At 40.8% G+C, this 15,614-nt stretch overlaps 1 pseudogene; it reads left to right on the top strand.

The window, feature by feature from the left end:
* Positions 1–8,434: 8,434 nt before the first annotated feature.
* On the top strand, positions 8,435–14,018 carry LOC143574424 (DNA repair protein UVH3-like; annotated as a pseudogene).
* Positions 14,019–15,614: the final 1,596 nt, after the last annotated feature.

The following is a 15,614-nucleotide window of genomic DNA, read 5'->3' as shown; positions in this document are numbered from 1 at the left end:
ATGTGTGTATCATTAACCGCTTTGTTCGGCCTATTCCGAAGTTTTCATGGATCCATTAGATGAACACGGGAGACCTATCGTTTACGGTTTTCTTTGTTTACACTTGCACAGATGTTTTCTCGTTTTTGTGCTCAATTGGGAGCACGGATTGAACTATGAACTATGAGCTATGATCTATTTAGGCTTGATCACAATCTGATTGCACCCTTGTTAAACACCAGACATATACGTGTTGCGCGCAGATTTATTGTTATCTATGTATTGTATTAAACTTGATTTCTCACCAACACGCAAGTGTTTGACGTTTATTTTAACACATGTTCAGGTTTGCAGTAGCTGTTTTGGAGCTTGTGGACACATAGGAAGTTTTCTTTATTTTGGACCTAGATTAAAATGTATCAAGACAAGTTATTTGTTGTTCTAATATTTTGCCTTATAATATATTGATTTATGTTATCTTGTGTTTACCTTGCGCGTGCGCGAATGAATGTATTTATTAAATATTGACACCCAATAGTGTCACGAGTAATGAAACAATATGTGGCGCCCCGATGTATAATCCGCCTTTGGTCGGGGTGTTACAGATTGGTATCAGAGCTCGTTGACTTTAGGATAGGTGGTTAGACGTAACGGCTTAGAATACCTAAGAGTCCCTTCTCGCGCATGAGAGAAATCTCATGTTTGCGCGCTTATTGTTAATTACTCGTTATTTATGAATATGCTCGCGCTTGCGCAGTATATGATTTTATGTTTTATTTCGCGATATTTCGATTTTTGTTGAATTTCGATTTTTATTGATTTTACTTACATATTCGTTTGTTGGATTTGAAAATCCGAAAGGTCATGGTGATACATGAATAGTTGATTTTCAATTTCCATTTACGATTATGTTCTGAGGTTGGAGACTTGAAAAGTCATGGTGATACATGAATTGTCAACCTCCAATACTCATTTTCTTGTATGTTTTATATTGAAGATTGAAAAGTCATGATGATACATGAATCGTCAATCTCCAATACTCGTTTGCTCGTATATTTTAAATTGGGAATTCGGAAAGTCATGGTGATACATGAATTGTCGATTCTTGATTCGAATTTGCTACCTTTATTAAGTCTGCATTTAGGGTCATTTATTTTACTTTAACTTTTGATAGTATCTAACTCCGTGAAACCAAGCTTTTCGAGGTTATACTTTGTGCTAAAACCAAGATATTAACTAAAATTAAAATTTTTATAGAATGCCTCCGCTATCTCGCCGATTTCAGAGAAGAGAAGCCTCGCGCATGCGTAGACAGCAACGTTCCCAGGAAATGGCCGCCGCGATAGCCCAAGCCTTGAGCCAAAATAATACCTCCAGTTATAACATTAAGTCCTTTAACGCGGGTAACCCTCCAAAGTTCACAGGTCTTGAAGGAGCCACCGTGACGCTCCAATGGCTCGAAAAGATTGAAAACACTTTCCTCCATACCCAATGCCCTCATGACAGACGAACCCTATATGCCTCCAGTGTCCTGGAATCCAGAGCGCTTACATGGTGGAATGGAGTAGCCCATGCGCGTGGCGCAGAAGCTGCTTCCAGCATACTCTGGGAGGAATTTAAGGATCTCTTGACGCGAGAATTCTGCCCTCCCAACGAAGTAAAGCGCCTGGAGGAAGAATTTTGGAACCTGAAGCAATACAGTGGAGAAGCGCGCGAGTACGCGACGCGCTTCCACGAGCTAAGCTTACTGGTCCCTCACCTTGTTACCCCTTCCCGCCGAGCCATAGAGAAATTCCTTGGGGGTCTCCCCATGGAAATTCAAGATTCTGTATGGGCCAGAAACCCAGTAACCCTCTCTGACGCCATCGAGTTGGCCGCTGTGCTCAGCGACAACCATGTCAGAGCAGGAACCCTGTTCCTGCGGGGAACAGAGAAGACCAAACCCACCAAGACTGTTCCTGAACCAACGGAAACCAAACCTGAACCCTCAAACCGTAACAACCTCAAGCGCAGGCGCAAGGCCTATGCGCTTACCAACCCGCCCATTGCCCAGCAACCCATTTATCAACCTCCAGTTTACGCGCCTAACCCACTGTCAGCCTACCCAACACCTCCTGTAGCCCACAACTATGCCTTAACCAATCCCGCACTCCCTGCCCCGCCACTTAAGAAACCTTACACAGGAAATCAACCCTTTTGCCCAACCTGTAGACTTCACCACCCAACCCAAACCCCGTGTCGACAATGTAACCAATGTGGCCGCGTTGGTCACTCTGCCGAATACTGTAGAGTCCCTCCCGCCAACCCAATCGCACCAACACCACCAGTCTACCCGCAGAACCCACAACCAACCTACCAAAACCCACGACCCAGGTCGTGCTATAACTGCGGTGATCCCAGTCATTTCCGGAACGCGTGCCCGAGACTACAAGTGCAAATCACACAAGCGAATCCGGTGAACCAGATTTCGAACCAAGTGACGCGTGGATGAGCTTTTAACATAACCGCGCACCAAGCGCAAGCGAATAATGACGTAGTTAATGGTACATTTTTGCTTAACGGATTTTATGCTTCTGTACTTTTTGATACTGGCGCCGATCGAAGTTTTATCTCTCGCACCTTTGAGCAGAAGCTTGCGCGACCGCGCGATAACTTAAAAGAAGATTTTTCAGTTGAATTGGCTAATGGCGAAACTGTTTTAATTAACTCAGTGATTAAAGATTGCACGCTTAACCTTAACGAAAACGATTTTCTAATCGACCTCATCCCCATGCCTCTTGGAAGCTTTGATGTTATCATTGGTATGGACTGGCTTACGCATAATCGCGCCGAAGTTATTTGCGCCAAGAAGATGATTCGCATACCTCGGGAGAATGGTGATCTTCATATCTACGGCGAAAAACCCTCCCGCGGTCTTAAACTTATGTCTTGCGCCGAAGCCCAAAGACTCATGCGGAAGAAGTGTATTGCATTTCTAGCCCATGTGGTTAAACCTGCTGAAGAAAAGAAGCTTCGCGATATCCCTGTTGTGCGTGATTTCCCTGAAGTTTTTCCTGATGATCTTCCTGGTATCCCTCCCGCTCGTGAAGTCGAGTTTCGTATTGATCTTGTCCCTGGTGCTTCCCCCGTAGCTAAATCTCCTTACCGTCTTGCGCCCGCTGAGATGCAAGAATTGGCAAGCCAACTTCAAGAGTTGACCGCTAAAGGATTCATTCGCCCTAGCTCTTCGCCCTGGGGTGCTCCGGTGTTGTTCGTTAAAAAGAAAGATGGTTCGTTTCGCATGTGTATCGATTACCGCGAGTTGAACAAACTCACCATTAAGAACCGGTATCCCTTACCGCGTATTGACGACCTCTTTGATCAACTCCAAGGTGCCACTTGTTTCTCCAAGATTGATCTCCGCTCTGGCTATCACCAGTTGCGCATCCGCGATGAAGATGTTCCGAAGACTGCTTTTCGAACTCGTTATGGCCATTTTGAATTCTTGGTCATGTCCTTCGGTTTAACCAACGCACCCGCCGTTTTCATGGATCTAATGAATCGGGTGTGTAGGCCTTTCTTGGATAAATTCGTGATCGTGTTTATCGATGATGTTCTGGTGTATTCTAAGACCAAGGCCGAGCATGAGCAACATCTCCGATTGGTGTTGCAAAAGCTTCGAACCGAGCAGCTCTTTGCCAAGCTCTCCAAGTGTGAATTTTGGTCGGATGAAGTACAGTTTCTTGGCCATGTTGTGAACAAGATGGGTATTCATGTCGACCCATCCAAAATTGAAGCAATCAAGAACTGGATTACGCCGACTACTCCTTCTGAGATCCGTTCCTTTCTGGGCTTAGCTGGTTACTACCGGCGATTTATTTCGAACTTCTCAAAGATCGCTTTGCCTTTAACAGCTCTAACGCACAAAGGTAAACCATATATTTGGGGCTCGAAGCAAGAAGAAGCCTTTCTAACACTCAAGCGTTTGTTGTGTGAAGCTCCTGTCCTTGCGCTACCTGAGGGTAATGATGATTTTGTTGTGTACTGCGATGCCTCCAACCAAGGTCTCGGTTGTGTTCTTATGCAACGAGGCAAGGTTATCGCTTACGCATCAAGGCAACTTAAGGTTCACGAAAAGAATTATACAACTTACGACCTCGAACTAGGCGCAGTGGTATTTGCCTTGAAGATCTGGAGACACTACCTTTATGGTACTAAGTGTATCCTCTACACTGACCATAAAAGCCTTCAGCATATCTTTGATCAGAAGGAACTTAACATGAGGCAACGCCGATGGAACGAACTCATCAGCGATTACGATTGTGAGATCCGGTATCATCCTGGTAAGGCTAATGTGGTAGCCGATGCGCTCAGCCGAAAACCCTGCCAGCTTAACTGTATCTTGTCGCGCACCCAGCTTCACTTTGCGCCGATTCAAAGCAACCTTGAATCGCGTATTCGTGACGCGCAGCGCGCATCCATCAGTAATGGTAACCTTCGCGCCGAGTTAGCGTGTGGCGCGGAAACACATTTTGTGCCCAATCTAAGTGGAATTCTCTGCTATCTTAATCGCATCTGGATTCCTTGTGATGAGAATCTTCGCGCTGATATCCTGAGTGAAGCGCACAAATCTCGGTATTCTATTCATCCCGGCGCTGATAAGATGTACAAGGATTTGCGCATTACTTATTGGTGGCCCGGTATGAAGAGGGATATTGCTGTGTTCGTAGCTAAATGCCTGACTTGTTCTAAGGTAAAAGCTGAACACCAACGCCCATCTGGTTTGCTCGAACAACCAGAAATTCCTACGTGGAAATGGGAATGTGTAGCGATGGACTTTATTACCAAGTTACCTTTGACAGCAAGCAAACATGATAGCATTTGGGTAATAGTGGATCGTTTGACTAAGTCTGCTCACTTTCTGCCCATTCGTGAAAACTACCGTGTTGAGCAACTCGCGCAGCTTTATGTCAAGGAAATTATCTGCCGCCATGGTACTCCTTTGAGCATCATATCCGATCGCGATGGCCGTTTTATATCTCGCTTTTGGAAATCTCTCCAATCTGCGCTAGGAACTCGCTTGGACATGAGTACGGCATATCATCCTCAGACTGACGGTCAGTCTGAGCGAACTATTCAAACTCTTGAGGATATGCTCCGATCTTGTGTTCTTGATTTTGGAGGTAATTGGGATTCACACCTGCCTTTGATTGAGTTCTCCTATAATAACAGCTATCATTCCAGTATTGGTATGGCCCCATTTGAAGCACTTTACGGTCGTAAGTGCCGCTCCCCGATTTGTTGGAGCGAAGTGGGTGAAGCTCAAATCACAGGACCCGAACTTGTTCAAGAGACAACCGATAAAATCGCCAAGATCCGTGATCATCTGCTGACTGCCAGAAGCCGACAGAAGAGTTACGCAGATCGTAGGCGGAAGCCTCTCGAATTTCAAGTTGGTGATCTTGTTCTCCTCAAAGTGTCGCCTTGGAAATGTGTTGTCCGCTTTGGGAAGAAAGGTAAGCTTGCTCCTCGATATGTTGGACCATTCAAGATTCTCGCGCGTGTGGGAAAAGTTGCCTACAGACTTGACCTGCCGCCCGCGCTCAGTAATGTGCATCCAACGTTCCATGTATCCAATCTCAAGAAGTGTTTAGCCGACGAGAATCTTCACATTCCACTTGATGAAGTTCAAGTTGATGAAACTATGCATTTCGTTGAGAAGCCTGTTGAGATTATGGATCGCGAGGTAAAGCAAACCAAGCGCAGTCGTATCCCTATCGTGAAAGTTCGCTGGGAGTCCAAGCGCGGAGCCGAGTTTACATGGGAAAGGGAAGATCAAATGAAGATCAAGTACCCGCACCTGTTCTCTGCGCAACCTACTTCGAGATAAATTTCGGGACGAAATTTCTTAAAGTAGGGGAGACTGTAACATCTGCCCCGATCCGACCCGACCCAGGTACCCGTTTCTCTGACCCGATCTCTTTCTTTTATGATTTAATATTTATTTATACTTATATTTTACTTTTAATAATAATATATATATATTTTACTTTCCCGCCTCTTCCTCTCTTTCTTTTCGCCGTCCCATCCCTCTTCTCTCTTTCCGCCTTCTGTTCCCTCTTGTCGCTGTCCCGCCCTTAAGCCTTGTTTCCCTCTTTTTTCTTCTAACTCTTTGCTTGTCCTTTGTTCCTTCCCGCCTAAGGTTGTCTGCGCAGCTCCACGCGCCAGACTCCTTACAAGGAAGCCTGCGTGAAGACCATCTGTTCCAGCGATACGCGAGACGAACTCTTCTCGCAGCGCGCTAAGAATTGTAATTCTTCTTGCAGCGCGCGAAGAACGGTAGTTCTTCCCGCGACGCGCTAAGGATTTGTAGTTCTTCTCGCAGCGCGCGAAGAACGGTAGTTCTTCCCGCGACGCGCTAAGAATGGTAATCCTTCCCGCGACGCGCTAAGAATGGTAGTTCTTCCCGCGGCGCGCTAAGGTTTGTTCTGTCAGCCTTCTCCCTCGCGCGTGCGCTCAAGCCTTCTCGCGCTAAACCCTTTGAGTTTTCTTCTGTTGAATCTAGCCGTTTGCTTTTGTGATGTCTTATCTTTTGAGCTGTTGACCTAATCTGCTTTATGTCTGAAAAGTTACTTTCGGCGCAGCATGCGCACCAACCCCATTGGTTGGCAGAAAAAGTGACTGACATTATCTTTTGAGATCTGCTTTTTCCTTGCTTGACCGGTACCTTTTTCTGATCCGCCCATGCTTTTTACTGTTCCCTGTCAGCCTTTTTCTCTTTTTCCCTGCTGCCATATCTTTTGATATCTTTTGTTTTTGGAATCTTTTGCTTTTTGAGATCTTTTTCCCCTTTTCTAGGGATTGTGTTCCCTAGGGTTTCTCTATAAATAATAATAATATTTTCCTAACACTACACACACAAAACACTTAATCTCTCCTGTTCTCTCTTGCTCCTTGCTCTCTCTGCCGCCTCCTCTCTGCCTCCGTCTTCCTCCCTGTTCTGCCCTGCTTTTCCGGTATATATATTATATATAATAATTTACTTATTAATTATGCTAACTTATAATCAAGACTTAAAACAGATCATTAAAACAATAATCTTATTTTTAGGTTAACTTGTGCTTGTTTAAAGTTGGTTCTTGCCTTATCTTACACCGCATCGTTTATCAAGTGAGTAATCTCGTATCTAATCCCTTTTTATTTTTAATGTTTTGGGATGTTCATGTGTTCGTACAAACTCGAGTCTTAAACTTGTTTATGAACTTTAGTCGCGCAGTATCCCATGTGTTGAGGACGTTTACTTGGCTGTTTATTTGTATGTGTGTATCATTAACCGCTTTGTTCGGCCTATTCCGAAGTTTTCATGGATCCATTAGATGAACACGGGAGACCTATCGTTTACGGTTTTCTTTGTTTACACTTGCACAGATGTTTTCTCGTTTTTGTGCTCAATTGGGAGCACGGATTGAACTATGAACTATGAGCTATGATCTATTTAGGCTTGATCACAATCTGATTGCACCCTTGTTAAACACCAGACATACACGTGTTGCGCGCAGATTTATTGTTATCTATGTATTGTATTAAACTTGATTTCTCACCAACACGCAAGTATTTGACGTTTATTTTAACACATGTTCAGGTTTGCAGTAGCTGTTTTGGAGCTTGTGGACACATAGGAAGTTTTATTTATTTTGGACCTAGATTAAAATGTATCAAGACAAGTTATTTGTTGTTCTAATATTTTGCCTTATAATATATTGATTTATGTTATCTTGTGTTTACCTTGCGCGTGCGCGAATGAATGTATTTATTAAATATTGACACCCAATAGTGTCACGAGTAATGAAACAATATGTGGCGCCCCGATGTATAATCCGCCTTTGGTCGGGGTGTTACAACAGACGTCACAAATATCATAGAGGAATTAATAGAGGTAAAAATCTTGTCGACATGGTATGTTGAAATTGATAAGCTAAAATATGACCCATATATTCAGTTATGTGAAATATATTGACCATATCCCAAACTCGATTAGTTAGTCTATATTTTTGTAAACACAAATCTTTTTTGGTGACATCATTTACACAAGGGTTTCAATCCCTAGGTGTGGCATATTTTTAAGTACTCTAGTGGAAACACAAGTTCAATCTCTACTTATGTTATTTTTTGTGATTATAAGAATAAATGGTTTGAGCTAGATCTTGTGAGGTTCTTGGTTCGAATACCGAGTCCACTAGAGTTTTCGTCACACCGTGTTTTTTGTCTGAGAATTCTGCTCTTGTGATGACACAACCTAACCGACATGATAGTTTCCTGGATACGCCCGACAAACTCTAAAGCCAATATAAACCGTAAAGGTGTATGACGGTGTCGTTTCAGCTTTCAATAGTCCACCCACTTTTACCCCCAAATTCACAAAAATTGGCGGCAACAATTAACAGAACTGTTAACCTAAATCAGACAACAACACACCATGGGCGTCCACGGTCTGTGGGACCTGCTATCTCCTGTCGGCCGCCGTGTCTCCGTCGAAACCCTCGCCGGCAAACGACTCGCAATCGGTACAACAATTCATATTCTTTAATATTAATAAAAACACGTCAACCATTATTAGTTATTCAATTTAGTTATTTCCAGCTCAATTAGTATATGTTGAAATGGTATTGAATTTGTTTTACAGATGCCAGCATATGGATGGTACAGTTTATGAAGGCGATGCGTGATGAACAAGGAGAAATGGTGAGAAACGCTCATATTCTAGGGTTCTTTCGTCGAATTTGCAAGCTGCTGTTTTTACGGACAAAACCCGTGTTTGTTTTCGATGGCGCCACGCCCATGGTTTTCCGAAACAAGGAGAAACAAGGAGGACGGTGATTGCGCGTAGGCGCCAGCGCGAGAATGCGCAAGCCAAGATTCGGAAAACCGCTGAAAAGTTGCTGCTTAATCATGTCAGTAGTTTGTTTATAATTTACACTATTAAATTAGGGATTTTTAAGTAATGAGAAGTTAATGTTATTGTATAGCTTAAGGCGATGAGGTTGAAAGAGTTGGCGAATGATTTGGAGAATCAGCGGAAGAGTAACCGGGATAAGGGTAAAACGGTGGTGATGGATAATGATGATTGTTCTGGGAGTAGTGCGAAAGCGAATCCGCCGGATGGTAAGGTTTTGGATCAAGAAGCTTTAGATGCAATGTAAGAGCTATGAACAGTTATCGTTTTTTGTATTGATATTTGTTGTGGAATGGATTCGGATGATGTGAGTTTTGTTTTAAAGGTTGGCAGCGTCGATTGAGGCGGAGGAAGGTGAAGGTTTTATGGGTGAGGCGTCTACGTCTGGTGCTGGAGATCTTGCGGAAGATGACGATGAAGAAGATGATGAAGAGATGCTACTTGTAAGTTATCTTAGTTAAGGTTATAAGATATGTAGGTCTTTAATGAGTGAAGTTATTTGTAGTCTGAGCAGCTGAATAACAATTTTACAGCTCACTACTTATGTGAATTTGTAAGTAAATGTGTATTTTTTTTTCTAACTTAAGTAAAGGAAAAAGTTAGAATATGTGTTAGGCGAACACGTGAAAATGTTAGGTGCTACTAATTACAAAGGTTTTTTTATTTTTATTTTTAAAGTATTTTGATTAGAAGATATAGCGGTATGTAGATGGACAAAGCTTGACATGTCCTTCATATTGAAGTACAGTCGATATGTTACTCTTGTGATGAACACTTAGCTCATGAAAACTACAGAAGAATGCACTTATAATGTTTTTGGTGGTTTATTGGTTTTTAACGTATCTCCTATCTAATCAATTATTCAGCCAACACTAGAAGGAAAGATTGATCCTGCTGTTTTAGCTTCTTTACCACCGTCTATGCAACTTGATCTTCTAGTGCAAGTAAGTACACATGTTAACATCCATCATGTCTTTTGTGAGTTTCAACAACTTTCGTTGATTGATGTATTTTAATATACGTTTTTGTTATAGATGAGAGAACGGTTGATGGCAGAGAATCGGCAAAAGTATCAAAAAGTCAAGAAGGTATTTATTTTTTTTAACGTGGTGACTAAATGTTTATTGCCCTTGCAAGATCTTCTGTGTTACATGTTTCTGTGCTTGTAGGCCCCTGAAAAGTTTTCTGAACTGCAAATAGAGGCTTATCTTAAAACAGTCGCCTTTCGTAGGGAGATTAATGAAGTGCAGAAAGTAGCTGGTGGAAGGGGAGTTGGTGGGGTCCAGACTTCACGGATAGCATCTGAAGCAAACAGAGAGTTTATCTTTTCAACTTCTTTTACCGGAGACAGACAGTATGTATTCAGTTAATAATTTACACTTTTACAGCGCCCCTTGTGGTTCACTTGTTTAGTAACAAGCTTCACTGTGTAGATCCCTTACATCTGCTGGAGTTGAGACAACCAGCAACATGCAAAGCCAGATAGCAACAAGGCCATCTATTGGTTCTAGTGTCGGGTCAACCACCAAGTCAAACGGAGCAGTTGAGTCTATCATAAATGGGCCAAAAAAGGCATTTACTGAAGATGTTGAGACATACAGAGATGAAAGGGGACGTGTACGAGTCAGCAAGGTGAGAGCTATGGGAATTCGTATGACTCGTGACCTACAAAGGAACCTGGATCTAATGAAAGAGATTGAAAAGAATAAGATTGATTCGAATAAACTTCCTGAAAGCTCCAACTCCAAGCTTTCTGAGACTTCATATCAGGATCGATTCGGTTTCTCCACCAAAACAAATCAGGTGTCTACCCCACTTAACGGAACATCGATAGAGGTGTCATTTGATGACATTGAGAAGCAGTTTGCAGACAGTGTTAAAACAAATCAGGAATCTACTCCTGTTAATGGAACATCGATAGAGGTTTCATTTGATGATGATAATGAGAAGCAATTTGCAGACAGTGATGATGATATATTTGTTCAGTTAGTGACTCCTCATGATACGTTATCTGAGAAGCAGCCCGTTATTAACCTTTCAGATTGTGAACGGGAAGACGGAATGCCGGGAGAAGTTAAAGGCGATGAAAGTGAAGTGGAATGGGAAGAAGGACCTTCTGATAATAATCCTGATTTGGGCTCTGCACATGAGTTAGAGCAAACGGAGCCTGCTTCAAAAGGTGATTTGCTGGAAGAAATGGATTTTCAGGAAGCAATTAGACGAAGTATGGATGATGCGAGGCACCAGAAAGATACCGATGCATCATCTGCACCTGAAGCGTGTAAAGATATTGATACTCCAAGATTATCCTCAGAGATTGCTCTTCCAAACAAATCATCTGTTGATGTGGATGCAACTACTTTAAATGATCCAGATTTAATGAAAGTACAGATGGAAACTTTGTATCAAAGCGATCAAATGCACCACCATGATTTAGTTAAAGCTGCAAACGATGATCATAATTCTCAAAACGAGAGACATGTGGAAACAACTGAAGAAGAAAGAGTTAGTGAAGATAACCTTGGAGAGAAGGCTGACATTATCACAAGTTCTGATAATATATCTAGTACTCGAACCCATATTTCTAGTTCACATGATAATCTCACTGGGCCTCAGCAAAGTGAGGTTAAAGACCAGATGGTTGACCATGTTTCCGAGCCACTAGAACCTAAAGGAACTTCTTCTAACAAGTCACAATCCGAATCTGATATCGTGCAGAAGGTTGCAGAGGAACGCGACAGTAATGCAGCTCATGTGCAAATACAAGAAGATGCCAACAGATTTGTTATCAATGATCTGAGCGATGAACAGGTTGAAATCGCTAAGGCTAATATAGAGGAAGAAATGGCAAATTTAAACAAGGAAAGCATCGATCTTGGTGATGAACAAAGAAGGCTTGAACGGAATGCAGAGTCTGTAAGTGGTGATATGTTTACCGAATGCCAGGTAAGCACAAGCAGTCTTTTAGCATCTTTAGAGCCCACATGATACAAATGCTAATAGAAAAGAAGTTAATTTCTGTTTATATATGTTTCAGGAGCTTCTTCAAATGTTTGGATTGCCATATATCATTGCTCCAATGGAAGCGGAAGCTCAATGTGCATACATGGAACTTGAAAAGCTTGTTGATGGAGTTGTCACGGATGACTCTGATGTGTTGTTGTTTGGGGCACGAAGTGTTTACAAAAACATATTTGATGATAGAAAATATGTAGAAACATACTTTATGAAGGTATGCATCAAATATAACTAGTGTATTTTTGTAGAATTTATATATAGTTGAATCTTATTGTATCTGTTGCATATTAATATGGTTTTAGGACATTGAAAAGGAGCTTGGCTTAACGAGAGAAAAGTTAATCCGTATGGCAATGCTTTTGGGAAGTGATTACACTGAAGGTATCAGGTAAGACAATCTTTGTCATTTGTTTTATTTTGTTTTGAAACAAAATATTTTTTGGGTTATCTGATTATTATGCAATATCGTGTAGTGGAATTGGCATTGTGAATGCAGTAGAAGTAATAAATGCTTTTCCCGAGGAAGACGGGTTTCAAAAATTTCGTGTGTGGATAGAACCTCCCGATCCAAGTATCCTTGGTAAAGTTGACTCGTCAAATACAAGGAAAAGAGGGTCAAATGCCAGTGTTGATGACCTGAAGCAAATTTTCATGGACACACATGTAAAATAAATTTGTTTCTCGTTCGTATCATTATTTTTATAACGATTTCTTCATCTTTGATCTCAGTTTGAATATATTTTATATACAGAGAAATGTGAGCAAAAACTGGCATATTCCTTCTACGTTTCCAAGTGATGCAGTGGTTTCTGCATACGCGTCTCCACAAGTAGACAAGTCAACAGAACCTTTTTCATGGGGAAAGCCAGATCTATTTGTTCTTCGCAAGTGAGCGTTTTTTATTAAATATTTTCGTACATAGTGTAACTTAGTTACTCTGTTTCTAATGTTTGTTGATCTTTGTTTTTATAAAGATTGTGTTTTGAGAAGTTTGGTTGGGGTTCACAGAAGGCGGATGAGTTACTACGACCTGTTCTAAAGGAGTACAACAAACATGAGGTGCTCCATCTTCATCATCCTAATTTTTAATTAATTTAAAAAGTTCAGGAAAAATGTCTGGTTTTGACCATTTGTTTTGTGCAGACTCAATTGCGACTGGAAGCGTTTTACACTTTTAACGAGAGGTTTGCTAAAATTCGTAGCAAGAGGATAAGCAAAGCAGTGAAAGGAATGGCAGGGAGTAAAAGCTCAGAGTTAATGGATTACAACGAGCAGGCAAATGTATCCAATGGGAACAAGAGAAAGAAAGTTAAGCATGCAGAAGATAATAATGATATAGAAAAGTCAGAATTGTCTGTTCATGAGAGACAAAGTAAAAAGACCAAAAGAGGTTCAAGTGTTAAAGGAACTGGTAAATCAGTTGGAAGAGGAAGAAGAAAAAAGAAGAATAATCTCGAACTTTCTGGAACAAGTTCTGATGAAGAAAACCAGAGTGACCATGTGCAACAAGTGCATGATGAACATAAACTCGGACCACGGAAGGTAAACACACGCTTTAAATTCAGAAATAAACAGTTATATGTCTTTTATCACTTTCTGATTAACTTACTGTTATTATCAGTCAAAACGTGTTAAAAAGTCAGTGATATCCACATACAATGAAGACTCTGAAACCGATGAACCTACAACACAAGATCATGAGGTGACGCTTGACACTAGTTTGGAGACCGGTGTCGTCGATGCTGATGTGGCGGATGTGGGTAAAGATTGGTGTCAAAATGACGAAGATGACCCGGAGGCGGAATTATCAAAAGAGTACCTTCAAATGGGGGGTGGGTTTTGCTTGGAAGAAGAAGAGGAAAACAAGGAGTCAGGAGGACCTAGTTGCAGCTCTTCAATTGAACCGTTGAATGAACCAGACTCTGACCGCAGAGGGTCAGGGGATGCGGAAGCATTACCTAGCCAAGATGATGCAACCGGGTTAGCGGTGGGTCAAGGTCAAAACAATGAAGAGGATGATGAAGGGATTAGGCCTGTTAGTTACTTTTCTGCTATGCCTAACTTGAGGAGAAAGCGAAAGATGGCATGACTTGCGTTCAAGGGCTTTTTGAGTTATCATGTTTCTTCAAACCCAAGGGTTTAAACTTGGTTTGAACTTTAGAATGTAATAATAGTGACTTGTATTTTTAACTAGTTTAGTTTGTATATCTGATAGGTTTATTTAAACGAATATAGTATATTTGTTATATAGGTTTGGATCAAATATAAATGAAATTAACGCGCTAAATGTGAGAATCAAGTAGAGTAATTATAAATACAAGTAGAGTAATTATGTAATTACTCTATGATGTAATTACATAGTAACCCTACTTGTATATATAATTACTCTACTTAATTCTTACGTTTAGTACGTTAATTTCATTTGTACGTTAACCTTCCCATTTGTTCTATATTATTAATACTAGTTTGAGACCCGTGTATTACACGGGTAATTGTTGAAAATTTTGAACTTTGACCATTAAGTGAAATACAGTTAACAAATTGATCATATATTGTTAATACAATTAAATTAAAATTACATAAATTACATAACTAATATTACACAAATATGTTACAAATAGATAAAAACTTTCTTTTACACTACATTTGTGATTGTATTAGCAAGTATACATTTTTTTTTATCAAAAGTCAAAATCTTTAGAGGAATTTATATGGGAGATATGAGGGATCAAACCTCACTATCACCAATTTATATGAGAGATATGAGGGATGACCCTGGCTTGTCAGGGTTCGAGTCCTGATCTCACACGATTTTACCGGCTTCTCACTGTCGTGCCGTTTGACTGGCGTGGGGGTCAGGTTTTATCCGGGGAATCCCTCAATAGATGGACCGCTAGGGGCTCCGTCCGTCCGGACTCGTGGCCGGCTCGGGCTACCTTTAGCCAATGGAGAACGTGTACGGAGTACCCGGCGTTATTTAATTTGGTCGTTCCAAAATAAAAAAGAGTTAGATTGTTTAAATAAAAGGTATAGCAACGTGACCAAAGTGGCTATTAACTATGATTAAAAGGATTATGACTTTGTTTAAAAGTCTTATTAAATTGGTATAATGATACTTTTAAGAATTAAAAACAAATGCTTTTCAACGCACCACTCAAAATTTGGAGAGAAAATAAGTATAGACCTACACCTACCTAGATAACAATTATTTTTTAATTGATATACTCATACTCATGATATTCGAATATAATATCCGTTTAATGTTTAATATCTTCAACGAAATTTCAATCTAGACTAGATGTGACGTTGCGACGCGATATCTGTTTTTTTCCGTACACGAAACCTTGATTAGAACTTATCATGAATTTAAATTAATATTTTTAATTGGCTATTGAAGTTTTTTAAGTATATATGATTCTATGATTTTCTAGGTTAGAGACATTATGATGGATCGGGAATTCATACCGAGGCACCATCATTAAAATCGCATTCAATGCAACTTTTATTCAACACAGCTTTTAATCTACTGCCCTACACGTAAGAGTGACATTGAACTTGACAAGAGTGCCTAACCTTTTAATCAAAATAGTAGTGCGAGTACATGTGGTCCAAATGTTTCTAGGGACCATCAATGGTGTAATTATAGAAGGATGAAATTTGTAAAGACAAAAATTACTATATATAG

The sequence above is a fragment of the Bidens hawaiensis genome, unplaced genomic scaffold, assembly GCF_021521415.1.
Source record: "Bidens hawaiensis isolate Kalapana, Puna unplaced genomic scaffold, B.hawaiensis_p1.1 tig00026908_1, whole genome shotgun sequence".
In the NCBI taxonomy this organism is placed as follows: Eukaryota; Viridiplantae; Streptophyta; class Magnoliopsida; order Asterales; family Asteraceae; genus Bidens; species Bidens hawaiensis.
Note: the sequence above shows the minus strand (reverse complement) of the source record. Positions and strands in the feature narration are given on the sequence as shown.